Here is a 13,670-nt window from a genome sequence, read left to right on the forward strand (position 1 = left end):
ATTAGAACACATAAGTGTATTATAAGGCATTATAAAGGTCATTAAAATAATTCTAATATGTACTTCATAGAAACGGTTACCCTTTATATTCTAATAACTCACATTTTAAGATTCATTATTTCATTTATTCCATGTTAAGGGCTCTAACCAAGGAACAAGACTATTTGTCTCCCTCTTGCTGTTGCATGCAGTTCCTCTCTCTTCCTCCCTCCCTCTAACCCCACCCCTCTGGCAGAACCAGGAAGTCCATCCCCCTTCACAAACTCTCTTCTGAGGAAACGAAACTGATCTGAGTCTCTGTCTCGTCTGTCTGTGTGAGAGTGAACAACTGTCCAAATGGCTCAACAGGGAGTTCTGCTGGACCAGGACCAGTTCTGTTGTTCTGTCTGTCTGGATCTACTGAAGGAACCAGTCACCATCCCCTGTGGACACAGTTACTGTAGGAGCTGTATTGAGGGCTGCTGGGATCAGGATGTTCTGAAAGGGGTCTATAGCTGTCCTCAGTGCAGACAGACCTTCACTCCAAGGCCTAATCTGAGGAAAAATAACATGTTGGCTGAGCTGGTGGAGAAACTGAAGAAGACAGGACTCCAGGCTGCTCCCCCTCCTGCTCTGTGCTATGCTGGACCTAGAGATGTGGCGTGTGATTTCTGCACTGGGACCAGAAAGCAGAAAGCCCTCATGTCCTGTCTGGTGTGTCTGGCCTCTTACTGTGAGACTCACCTCCAATCTCACTACGAATTTCCTGCTTTGAAGAGGCACAAGATGGTCAAAGCCACCGCACAACTACAGGAGAAGATCTGCTCTCATCATGACAAACTGCTGGAGGTTTACTGTCGTACCGATCAGCAGTGTATCTGTTATCTGTGTACAATGGATGAACATAAAGGCCATGATACAGTGTCAGCTGCAGCAGAGATGACTGAGAAACAGGTAAGACCAGAACAACTTGTTGGTGACTGTCTGATAAACAAAGAATTCAAGATACAGTAGGAACTAAGGCTGTTTGAATATGAGATCATTCAAATGAAATGGATCCTCAGCAGAACAAATATGAACACAAACCTTGAGTATATAGATATGTCAACCCAGATTCTCCAGATGTATCACCATTTTATAATGTCAAACACTATTATCATTCTGAATGGCCTTTTATGAGTCCAAAGTTCAGTCTCAACCCGTTGATACATGTAGTCCTACCATAAAAACTATAATCATTCACATAGCAACAAATAAATATCATTTAGTAAATGGACCATCCATTTTTTAGACCTTCCTCTCTATGGGCCCTATGTCACATTACTGTACTATTGATCTACTGGACTAATAAAGCTTGATAGCTCATTGAAGAGAGATTCTCCACAGAGGCAGCTGGGGATGAGTCAGCAGAATGTCCAGCAGAAATTCCAGGAGAGAGAGAAGGAGCTGAAGGAGCTCCAACAGGCTGTGGAGTCTCTCAAGGTGAGTATTGTTGACCAGAGGAGACACACCATTTCACCTGTCTCCTCCAGTCAGAGAGAGAGAGAGAGAGAGGTAGAGGGGCCCCTATCCAATCCCACTGACCCCACTGTTGGGAACAGGTTGTCACTGCTGAGGCAGTGAAGAAAGTAGAGGAGGATGGGTCAAGGCTGAAGGATCCTGAGAGGATCCCTGTGAGTAGTAGATCTGTGACAGCACAGAGGGATGGGCCAACCAGTGATATATGCTTCAGTAAGGTTGGCTTCTTAGTGTTCATAGCAAATGGTTATCAACTGTACCGCAGAAATGGAATGTAAATCACAGAAAAAAAAATGTTTTGGTGGCAGCTGCAGAGAAGTATTTGGTCATACTAGATTTGACTTCAGAAGAGTTCCAGGGTGTGTTGAGTGGTGGTGTCCCGTCCTCCCAGGTCGTTGGCCTGGTGCAGGAGCAGATAGGGTCAAAGTAGTGGAATGGGGTAGTGGGTTTTAATGAGTGTAGGGTTAGTTGGCCTGGTGCAGGAGCAGATAGGGTCAAAGTAGTGGAATGGGGTAGTGGGTTTTAATGAGTGTAGGGTTAGTTGGCCTGGTGCAGGAGCAGATAGGGTCAAAGTAGTGGAATGGGGTAGTGGGTTTTAATGAGTGTAGGGTTAGTTGGCCTGGTGCAGGAGCAGATAGGGTCAAAGTAGTGGAATGGGGTAGTGGGTTTTAATGAGTGTAGGGTTAGTTGGCCTGGTGCAGGAGCAGATAGGGTCAAAGTAGTGGAATGGGGTAGTGGGTTTTAATGAGTGTAGGGTTAGTTGGCCTGGTGCAGGAGCAGATAGGGTCAAAGTAGTGGAATGGGGGTAGTGGGTTTTAATGAGTGTAGGGTTAGTTGGCCTGGTGCAGGAGCAGATAGGGTCAAAGTAGTGGAATGGGGTAGTGGGTTTTAATGAGTGTAGGGTTAGTTGGCCTGGTGCAGGAGCAGATAGGGTCAAAGTAGTGGAATGGGGGTAGTGGGTTTTAATGAGTGTAGGGTTAGTTGGCCTGGTGCAGGAGCAGATAGGGTCAAAGTAGTGGAATGGGGGTAGTGGGTTTTAATGAGTGTAGGGTTAGTTGGCCTGGTGCAGGAGCAGATAGGGTCAAAGTAGTGGAATGTGGGTAGTGGGTTTTAATGAGTGTAGGGTTAGTTGGCCTGGTGCAGGAGCAGATAGGGTCAAAGTAGTGGAATGGGGTAGTGGGTTTTAATGAGTGTAGGTTAGTTGACCTGGTGCAGGAGCAGATAGGGTCAAAGTAGTGGAATGGGGTAGTGGGTTTTAATGAGTGTAGGGTTAGTTGGCATGGTGCAGGAGCAGATAGGGTCAAAGTAGTGGAATGGGGTAGTGGGTTTTAATGAGTGTAGGGTTAGTTGGCATGGTGCAGGAGCAGATAGGGTCAAAGTAGTGGAATGGGGTAGTGGGTTTTAATGAGTGTAGGGTTAGTTGGCCTGGTGCAGGAGCAGATAGGGTTAAAGTAGTGGAATGGGGTAGTGGGTTTTAATGAGTGTAGGGTTAGGTGGCCTGGTTACAGGAGCAGATAGGGTCAAAGTAGTGGAATGGGGTAGTGGGTTTTAATGAGTGTAGGGTTAGTTGGCCTGGTGCAGGAGCAGATAGGGTCAAAGTAGTGGAATGGGGTAGTGGGTTTTAATGAGTGTAGGGTTAGTTGGCATGGTGCAGGAGCAGATAGGGTCAAAGTAGTGGAATGGGGTAGTGGGTTTTAATGAGTGTAGGGTTAGTTGGCCTGGTGCAGGAGCAGATATGGTCAAAGTAGTGGAATGGGGGTAGTGGGTTTTAATGAGTGTAGGGTTAGTTGGCCTGGTGCAGGAGCAGATAGGGTCAAAGTAGTGCAATGGGGTAGTGGGTTTTAATGAGTGTAGGGTTAGTTGGCCTGGTGCAGGAGCAGATAGGGTCAAAGTAGTGGAATGGGGTAGTGGGTTTTAATGAGTGTAGGGTTAGTTGGCCTGGTGCAGGAGCAGATAGGGTCAAAGTAGTGGAATGGGGTAGTGGGTTTTAATGAGTGTAGGGTTAGTTGGAAGGGTGTTTTTTAGTATTATCATAATTTCCCCTTTTCCCATTTTGTATCCCATAATATCATGGATTTATATTATAGTCCAGTTGAGGCAGGTGAGATGCCTTTGGATATACGACGTAATAAATTGTCATTAGCTTATTGGGTTGAAAGGCTGTGAGGTTGAGCATCCCACTGCTACTGTTCTAGATGACTGTTGGGAATATACTAGTAGACAAGGCAGTGGTTTTGGTTGGACAGTTGGAAAGCTTGCTGATGAGAGTAGTTTCAGGGAGTTGGAGGTTGGCCCTTTCTGTGGTGATAGGGGATGTTCCTCCATGGTTACTCCCAGATCCTGTTGTTGATCTAACCTTGGTAGACAAAAGGAAAGATTGGGTCAGAAGTCAGTGATAAAGGGAAACTGGTTGACAATTACATTGGTAGAAGTTGTTATGCTTTTTTACCTCTTTTCACAGATGGATCCAAGGGCCCAGATAGTGGGCCCACAGAAGCAGGTGTTTACCTTCCTGAATGTGATGTGCAGATATGTAGAAGACTAACAGATGAACTGTCAGTGTACTCAGTTGAACTGTTGGTGATAATAGTTGTCCTCCAGTGGGTGGAGGACGTACAGCCTGTTAGAATTATAGTATCCTCAGATTCTCTGTCTGTATTGAATAGTTTATCATCTGGTAAATCTATTAGGAGTGACCTACTATTGGAGGTATTAATGTTATTATGGAGAATTGAGAGAATGGGTCTAGTAGTGAGATTCTGCTGGGTCCCAGCACATTCATGTGTGGAATGGAATGAAATTGTAGACTAGTTAGCTAAAATAACTTTAAAACACGATATAATATATATTAATGTTCCACTGGGTAGAGGTGAGGACAAATGTGAGATCAGAGACATTTTGATAGATGTGTGGCAGAAGAGATGGGACTCTGAGCACAAGGGACGGCATTTATATGCCCTCCAATGAAAGGTCGGTGGACCAAGGTTCAAAGGTCAGATTAGGAAGGAAGAGGTGGTGTTTCCTCGATTGTGTTTAGGACATTGTACATCGAACTGGTCGTTTCATCTGGTTGGCAGCATGTGAATGGTTTGTGTCTGGAGGGTATTGTCAATGAAACGGTGGAGCATGTGTTGTTATATTGTTGTAAGGATGTTGAAGAGAGGGAAAGATTGAAGTGTAGGGTCATTGAGGTTGGACGGGGTTGGATGGGGGTTTGGAAGGGATTTGGGGGATGGGGGAGGGTCTATTAGAAGTTAGTAGGGATCTTTTTTATTTTCTCAGAAGTACTGAGTTAGGTAGGAGGATTTAGAAATGGTGTAAACCGTGATTGAACACACTCCAGCACAGTAGGAGGCGCCATGCTCCTTTAACGTTGGTTTGAGGACCGCCATTATACCATAGAAGAAGAAGAAGTTGGTAACGTGAGGTTTTGTCGTTCGTAAAGAGTGCAGCTATTCTTTTGCCTATTTTCCAAATGTATTTTGTCATGGTGGAGGGTTTGTTTATCGGTTTCCTCTGTTTATCGGTTAGAGTTGAGGAGGGAGTAGGGTAGTTTGATGTCCTCAACCGAGTGGAGAAGAAACGCTGTCTCTTCAGGTGCGTTGTGGAGAATGGTGTGGAGGAATTATTGATCCTGGTCGGTGAACAGGTGGGAGAGGAACATATACACTCTGTATCCAGAATGAACAAGGCGGTGGTTGTGGTAATGTAAAAGGTGAGTCTTGTTGTCCGGCTAGTTACCAGTATGATTTATGTGAGGGGTTGTGTTGGTGCTGATTTCGACAAGAGTAGTGGTGTCTAATCTGCCTCCGTTTATTACCACCGAACAGATCCGTAAAGAGTTGGTTCGTTTTGCTAAATGTGGAAGTGTTTTTCTGAACGAAATTCAAGGTTAAACAGGGGAGGGGTGGTACACAGGGTTTGTTAGCACAGAGGAGCCCAGTGATATAATATTATATATATATAATATTACTATATGTCCCAGCTGTTTGCTGTGGTTTTGAAGTAATTCTCTTCCAGCCCGCGTTAACCTTGTAGGTTTACCTCAGGTAACTTATTAACTATCCTTGTAGGTTTACCTCAGGTAACTTATTATTAACTAGGTTACAGCTACTAATAATGGTAACTGGTAATTTGATATGTGTTGAAATCTGTTGGTTCGTAGACATCAAATAGAGAGAATGCTGCGCAGGTTCACTGAGTTGTAAACCTAATGGATAGGTGGAGATCATTGATTTGTAGCTCTGACTCAGTTGCTACCTCAGATTATGAGCCTATCAAGTGTGGTGAATGAGGTATGTAGTTCCCACAGAAGACCACAGGGAGGAGCAAGAGAGATATAAACCCATACAGTTTATCTCTTTAAATACCCTGAACCTAACAATCAATCTAATGTATTTATAAAGACCTTTTTACATCAGCAGATGTCACAAAGTGCTGTACAGAAACTCTAACCCTACGTATAACCTGTTTTATCCTGAACCCTAATTCTAGGGTAGGGTAGCCTAGAACCCCTTTAGAAACTATTTTAGTAATAATATTATGTTAGTAAATACCATTATAGTACTAAATAGGTTCTATTGTTATTTTTTAAATAAAACCTATGTATAGTACTTAGCATTTAACTGTTTTTTTGTTATTTTATTATATTTATTATTTAGAGTCTGTCTAAATAATGAAAAGTTAAGTTATTGCCAGACTTTTTAATGAAACCTTTATTTAACCAGGTGGGCCAGTTGAGAACAAGTCCTTTATTTAACCAGGTGGGCCAGTTGAGAACAAGTCCTTTATTTAACCAGGTGGGCCAGTTGAGAACAAGTCCTTTATTTAACCAGGTGGGCCAGTTGAGAACAAGTCCTTTATTTAACCAGGTGGGCTAGTAGAGAACAAGTCCTTTATTTAACCAGGTAGGCTAGTTGAGAACAAGTCCTTTATTTAACCAGGTAGGCCAGTTGAGAACAAGTCCTTTATTTAACCAGGTAGGCCAGTTGAGAACAAGTCCTTTATTTAACCAGGTAGGCCAGTTGAGAACAAGTTCTCATTTACAACTGCGACCTGGCCAAGATGAAGCGTGGCTGAGGTGCACCCATGACCAGCTCTGAAACCAGATTGCATAGCAGAGAAGGTACGGTGGGATTGGAAATGGTCGGTAAGCTGTTTGTTAAATTTGCTTTTGAAGACCTTAGAAAGGCAGGGTAGGATAGATATAGGTCTATAACAGTTTGGGTCTAGAGTGTCACCCCCTTTGAAGAGGGGGATGACCGCGGCACCTTTCCAATGTTTGGAGATCTCAGACGATACGAAAGAGAGGTTGAACAGACTAGTAATAGGGGTTGCAACAATGGTGGTGATATGTTTAGAAAGAGAGGGTCCAGATTGTCTAGTCCAGCTGATTTGTAGGGGTCCAGGTTGTCTAGTCCAGCTGAGTTGTAGGGGTCCAGGTTGTCTAGTCCAGCTGATTTGTAGGGGTCCAGATTGTCTAGTCCAGCTGATTTGTAGGGGTCCAGATTGTCTAGTCCAGCTGATTTGTAGGGGTCCAGATTGTCTAGTCCAGCTGATTTGTAGGGGTCCAGGTTGTCTAGTCCAGCTGAGTTGTAGGGGTCCAGATTGTCTAGTCCAGCTGAGTTGTAGGGGTCCAGATTGTCTAGTCCAGCTGATTTGTAGGGGTCCAGGTTGTCTAGTCCAGCTGATTTGTAGGGGTCCAGGTTGTCTAGTCCAGCTGATTTGTAGGGGTCCAGGTTGTCTAGTCCAGCTGAGTTGTAGGGGTCCAGGTTGTCTAGTCCAGCTGAGTTGTAGGGGTCCAGGTTGTCTAGTCCAGCTGAGTTGTAGGGGTCCAGGTTATCTAGTCCAGCTGAGTTGTAGGGGTCCAGGTTGTCTAGTCCAGCTGAGTTGTAGGGGTCCAGGTTATCTAGTCCAGCTGATTTGTAGGGGTCCAGGTTGTCTAGTCCAGCTGATTTGTAGGGGTCCAGATTGTCTAGTCCAGCTGAGTTGTAGGGGTCCAGGTTGTCTAGTCCAGCTGAGTTGTAGGGGTCCAGGTTGTCTAGTCCAGCTGATTTGTAGGGGTCCAGGTTGTCTAGTCCAGCTGAGTTGTAGGGGTCCAGGTTGTCTAGTCCAGCTGAGTTGTAGGGGTCCAGATTGTCTAGTCCAGCTGAGTTGTAGGGGTCCAGGTTGTCTAGTCCAGCTGAGTTGTAGGGGTCCAGGTTGTCTAGTCCAGCTGATTTGTAGGGGTCCAGGTTTTGCAGCTCTTTCAGAACATCAGCTATCTGGATTTGGGTGAAGGAGAAGCTGGGGAGGTTTGGGCAAGTTGCTGTGGGGGGTGCAGAGCTGTTGACCAGAGTTGGGGTAGCCAGGTGGAAAGCATGGCCAGCCATGGAGAAATGCTTATTGAAATTCTCCATTATAGTGGGTTTATCAGTGGTGACAGAGTTTCCTATCCTCAGAGCAGTGGGCAGCTGGGAGGAGGTGCTCTTATTCTCCAAGGACTTTACAATGTCCCAGAACTTTTTAGAGTTAGAGCTACAGGATGCACATTTCTGTTTGTACAGTACTGTTGACACCTTAGGGTTGAGTTTGAGTTTTCCAAAATGATCAACAGTGTGGAGATGTTTCAGGAGGTATGGGGGCTCAGGGGGGCTGTCTGTACGGCTGGAGAGGAGGGGCTGGAGAGGAAGGGCTGTCTGTACGGCTGGAGAGGAGGGGCTGGAGAGGAAGGGCTGTCTGTACGGCTGGAGAGGAGGGGCTGGAGAGGAAGGGCTGTCTGTACGGCTGGAGAGGAGGGGCTGTCTGTACGGCTGGAGAGGAGGGGCTGTCTGTACGGCTGGAGAGGAGGGGCTGGAGAGGAGAGGCTGTCTGTACGGCTGGAGAGGAGGGGCTGTCTGTACGGCTGGAGAGGAGGGGCTGTCTGTACGGCTGGAGAGGAGGGGCTGTCTGTACGGCTGGAGAGGAGGGGCTGGAGAGGAGGGGCTGTCTGTACGGCTGGAGAGGAGGGGCTGGAGAGGAGGGGCTGGAGAGGAAGGGCTGTCTGTACGGCTGGAGAGGAGGGGCTGGAGAGGAGGGGCTGTCTGTACGGCTAGAGAGGAGGGGCTGTCTGTACGGCTGGAGAGGAGGGGCTGGAGAGGAGGGGCTGTCTGTATGGCTGGAGAGGAGGGGCTGTCTGTACGGCTAGAGAGGAGGGGCTGTCTGTACGGCTGGAGAGGAGGGGCTGGAGAGGAGGGGCTGTCTGTACGGCTGGAGAGGAGGGGCTGTCTGTATGGCTGGAGAGGAGGGGCTGGAGAGGAGGGGCTGTCTGTACGGCTGGAGAGGAGGGGCTGTCTGTATGGCTGGAGAGGAGGGGCTGTCTGTATGGCTGGAGAGGAGGGGCTGTCTGTACGGCTGGAGAGGAGGGGCTGTCTGTACGGTTGGAATGTGGTGCTGGATGGTGTATTGTACTGTGGTGTTGGGGAATGTATAATGTGATGGTGTGGAGGTTGTGGTGGCACGCAATGTGTTTTTAGGAGGGGGGGGGTGTTAGTGTAATGAGGATGACAAGTCTCTCTCACTCTGTCCCTCTCTCTCTCTCTGTCCCTCTCTCTCTCTCTGTCCCTCTCTCTCACTCACTCTGTCTCTCTCTCTCTCTCTCTCTCTCTCTCTCCTCTCTCTCTCTCTGTCTCTCTCTCTGTCTCTCTGTCTCTCTGTCCCTCTCTCTCTCTCTCTCTCCTTCCTCTCTCTCTCTGTCTCTGTCTCTCTCTCTCTGTCCCTCTCTCTCTCTGTCTCTCCTTCCTCTCTCTCTCTGTCTCTGTCTCTCTCTCTCTGTCCCTCTCTCTCTCTGTCTCTCTCTCTGTCTCTCTCTCTGTCCCTCTCTCTCTCTGTCCCTCTCTCTCTCTCTCTTACTCTGTCTCTCTCTCTTACTCTGTCCCTCTCTCTTACTCTGTCCCTCTCTCTTACTCTGTCCCTCTCTCTCTCTCTCTCTCCCTCTCTCTCTCTCTCTGTCTCTCTCTCTCTCTCTCTGTCCCTCTCTCTCTCTCTCTCTCTCTCTTCTGTCCCTCTCTCTCTCTCTCTCTCTGTCCCTCTCTCTCTCTCTCTCTCTGTCCCTCTCTCTCTCTCTCTCTCCCTCTCTCTCTCTCTCTGTCCCTCTCTCTCTCTCTCTCCCTCTCTCTCTCTCTGTCCCTCTCTCTCTCTCTCTCCCTCTCTCTCTGTCCCTCTCTCTCTCTCTCTGTCCCTCTCTCTCTCTCTCTCTCTGTCCCTCTCTCTCTCTCTCTCTGTCCCTCTCTCTCTCTCTCTCCCTCTCTCTCTCTCTGTCCCTCTCTCTCTCTCTCTCCCTCTCTCTCTCTCTGTCCCTCTCTCTCTCTCTCTCCCTCTCTCTCTCTCTCCCTCTCTCTCTGTCCCTCTCTCTCTCTGTCCCTCTCTCTCTCTCTCTCTCTGTCTCTCTCTCTCTCTCTGTCTCTCTCTCTCTCTCTCTCTCTCTGTCTCTCTCTCTCTCTCTCTGTCCCTCTCTCTCTCTCTCTCTCTCTCTCTCTCTCTCTCTTAACAGCGCTCTGCACAGGCAGCAGTGGAGGACAGTGATCAGATCTTTACTGAGCTGATCCGCTCCATTGAGAGAAGGAGCTCTGAGGTGAAGGAGCTGATCAGAGCCCAAGAGAAGGATCAAGTGAGTGAAGCTGAAGGAGTCCTGGAGCAACTGAAGCAGGAGATAGCTGAGCTGAGGAAGAGAAGCACTGAGCTGGAGCAGCTCTCACACACAGAGGATCACATCCATTTCCTCCAGGTAACTAAACTGTCTTGTTACATGTGATATGAAATTAACTTCATGTGAAACTATTCATCTCAATCATTATGTTGTCCTGTCTGTCCCCTCTCTCTCTCTCTCTCTCTCTCTCTCTCTCTCTCTCTCTCTCTCTCTCTCTCTCTCTCTCTCTCTCTCTCTCTCTCTCTCTGTCCCTCTCTCTCTCTGTCCCTCTCTCTCTCTGTCCTCTCTCTCTCTGTCTCCCTCTCTCTCTCTGTCTCCCTCTCTCTCTCTGTCTCTCTCTCTCTCTGTCCCTCTCTCTCTCTCTCTCTCCCTCTGTCCCTCTCTCTGTCCCTCTCTCTCTCTCTCTCTCTCTCTGTCTCTCTCTGTCTCTCTCTCTCTCTCTCTGTCCCTCTCTCTCTCTCTCTGTCCCTCCTCTCTCTCTCTCTGTCCCTCTCTCTCTTTCCCTCTGTCTCTCTGTGTCTTTCTGTGTCCCTCTCTCTGTGTCCCCCTGTCCCTCTGTCTGTGTCCCCCTGTCCCTCTGTCTGTGTCCCCCTGTCCCTCTGTCTGTGTCCCCCCTCTCTCTGTGTCCCTCTCTCTGTGTCCCTCTCTCTGTCTGGCCCTCTGTCTCCCTCTCTGTCCTCTCTCTCTCTCTCTCTCGGTGTCCCTCTCTATGTCCCTCTGTCCCTCTCTCTCTCTCTCTCCGTCTCTCTCTCTGTCTCTGTCTCTCTCTCTCTCCCTGTCCCCCTCTCTCTCTCCCTCTCTCTCTCCCTCTCTCTCTGTCTCTGTCTCTCTCTCTCTGTTCCTCTGTCTCTCTCTCTCTCTGTCCCTCTCTCTCCTCTGTCTCTCTCTGTCTCTCTCTCTCTCTGTCTCTCTCTCGCTCTCTCTCTCTGTCTCTCTCTCTGTCTCTGTCTCTCTCTCTCTCCAGAGTTATCAGTCTCTCTCCAGTATCAGTGTATCTTCAGACTTACCCAGCATCGTTGTCCGTCCTCTTCAGTACTTTGGAGATGTGAGTAAGACTGTGTCTGAACTGAGAGAGAAACTAGAAGACTTCCTTAAAGGAGAATGGACCAAGATCTCCACTACAGGTGTGTTGAAAACAATCAGAACATCAACTTTAGACCATTGAAAGTTCCCTACTAGTCATATACATGTGGAATATGGTATGATGATAACATTCCCTCTCTCTGTCAATGTGTTTGTGTGTCTGTAGTGAATATAGTGGAGGTTGTTCTGCCTCCAGAGCCCAAGACCAGAGAACAGTTGTTACAATGTGAGTCTCTTTATTGTGAAGTAACTAACAGTCTCTTTTTACTGCCACTCCTAACAATCCCTCTAGAAATATATAGCAATAGTAGATCTAATCAAAGACTGGGTATCTATCTGACTCCTCATATTTCTCTGATTTGATCTCTGCTGTGCTCTAATCAAAGACAGGGTAGATACAGTATCTGACTTAACTTATTGTTCTGACTCCCCTCATTGGTCTCTGCTCTTCTCCCAGATTCCTGTCAGCTCACACTGGACCCAAACACAGCAGACACACACCTCTCTCTGTCTGAAGGGAACAGAAAGGTGACCTATACAGACCAAGTCCAACCATATCCTGACCATCCAGACAGATTCACCAACCAGTACCAGGTGCTGTGTAGAGAGGGTCTGTCTGGACGCTGTTACTGGGAGGTGGAGTGGACTGGTGGTGGTTATTACAGCAGTCTCATATAAAGACATCAGCAGAACAGGGACAGATAATAGATTTGGATACAATAACAAGTCCTGGAGTTTACAGCGCTATAGTGATGGTTATTGTTTCATACACAATAATGTTGAGACTAAAGTATCAGGCCCTCAGTCCTCCAGAGTAGGAGTGTACCTGGATCACAAGGCAGGTACTCTGTCCTTCTACAGTGTCTCTGACACAATGACCCTCCTCCACAGAGTCCAGACCACATTCACTCAGCCCCTCTATCCTGGGTTTTATATCTATTATAGTACTGCTGAGCTGGTTAAACTGTAGTAGGGTCCACATAGATACTAGTCATGCTGGTGTAGTCTATAGCTGAGCTGGTTAAACTGTAGTAGGGTCCACATAGATACTAGTCATGCTGGTGTAGTCTATAGCTGAGCTGGTTAAACTGTAGTAGGGTCCACATAGATACTAGTCATGCTGGTGTAGTCTATAGCTGAGCTGGTTAAACTGTAGTAGGGTCCACATAGATACTAGTCATGCTGGTGTAGTCTATAGCTGAGCTGGTTAAACTGTAGTAGGGTCCACATAGATACTAGTCATGCTGGTGTAGTCTATAGCTGAGCTGGTTAAACTGTAGTAGGGTCCACATAGATACTAGTCATGCTGGTGTAGTCTATAGCTGAGCTGGTTAAACTGTAGTAGGGTCCACATAGATACTAGTCATGCTGGTGTAGTCTATAGCTGAGCTGGTTAAACTGTAGTAGGGTCCACATAGATACTAGTCATGCTGGTGTAGTCTATAGCTGAGCTGGTTAAACTGTAGTAGGGGCCACATAGATACTAGTCATGCTGGTGTAGTCTATAGCTGAGCTGGTTAAACTGTAGAAGGGTCCACATAGATACTAGTCACGCTGGTGTAGTCTATAGCTGAGCTGGTTAAACTGTAGTAGGGTCCACATAGATACTAGTCATGCTGGTGTAGTCTATAGCTGAGCTGGTTAAACTGTAGTAGGGTCCACATAGATACTAGTCATGCTGGTGTAGTCTATAGCTGAGCTGGTTAAACTGTAGTAGGGTCCACATAGATACTAGTCATGCTGGTGTAGTCTATAGCTGAGCTGGTTAAACTGTAGTAGGGTCCACATAGATACTAGTCATGCTGGTGTAGTCTATAGCTGAGCTGGTTAAACTGTAGTAGGGTCCACATAGATACTAGTCATGCTGGTGTAGTCTATAGCTGAGCTGGTTAAACTGTAGTAGGGTCCACATAGATACTAGTCATGCTGGTGTAGTCTATAGCTGAGCTGGTTAAACTGTAGTAGGGTCCACATAGATACTAGTCATGCCGGTGTAGTCTATAGCTGAGCTGGTTAAACTGTAGTAGGGTCCACATAGATACTAGTCATGCCGGTGTAGTCTATAGCTGAGCTGGTTAAACTGTAGTAGGGTCTACATAGATACTAGTCACGCCGGTGTAGTCTATAGCTGAGCTGGTTAAACTGTAGTAGGGTCCACAAAGATACTAGTCATGCTGGTGTAGTCTATAGCTGAGCTGGTTAAACTGTAGTAGGGTCCACATAGATACTAGTCATGCTGGTGTAGTCTATAGCTGAGCTGGTTAAACTGTAGTAGGGTCCACATAGATACTAGTCACGCTGGTGTAGTCTATAGCTGAGCTGGTTAAACTGTAGTAGGGTCCACATAGATACTAGTCACGCTGGTGTAGTCTATAGCTGAGCTGGTTAAACTGTAGTAGGGTCCACATAGATACTAGTCACGCTG

The 13,670-nt window shown here is 47.1% G+C and overlaps 1 pseudogene across 1 annotated transcript; it reads left to right on the plus strand.

Moving 5' to 3' along the window:
• Positions 1-239: 239 nt before the first annotated feature.
• On the plus strand, positions 240-12,354 carry LOC123733105 (tripartite motif-containing protein 16-like; annotated as a pseudogene). The gene is made up of 6 exons (XR_014383121.1): positions 240-933; positions 1,366-1,461; positions 10,007-10,240; positions 11,127-11,286; positions 11,412-11,471; positions 11,703-12,354. The product of XR_014383121.1 is annotated as a tripartite motif-containing protein 16-like (transcript).
• Positions 12,355-13,670: the final 1,316 nt, after the last annotated feature.

The sequence above is a fragment of the Salmo salar genome, unplaced genomic scaffold (genome assembly GCF_965601325.2).
Source record: "Salmo salar unplaced genomic scaffold, fSalSal1 ptg000117l, whole genome shotgun sequence".
Taxonomy (NCBI): Eukaryota; Metazoa; Chordata; class Actinopteri; order Salmoniformes; family Salmonidae; genus Salmo; species Salmo salar.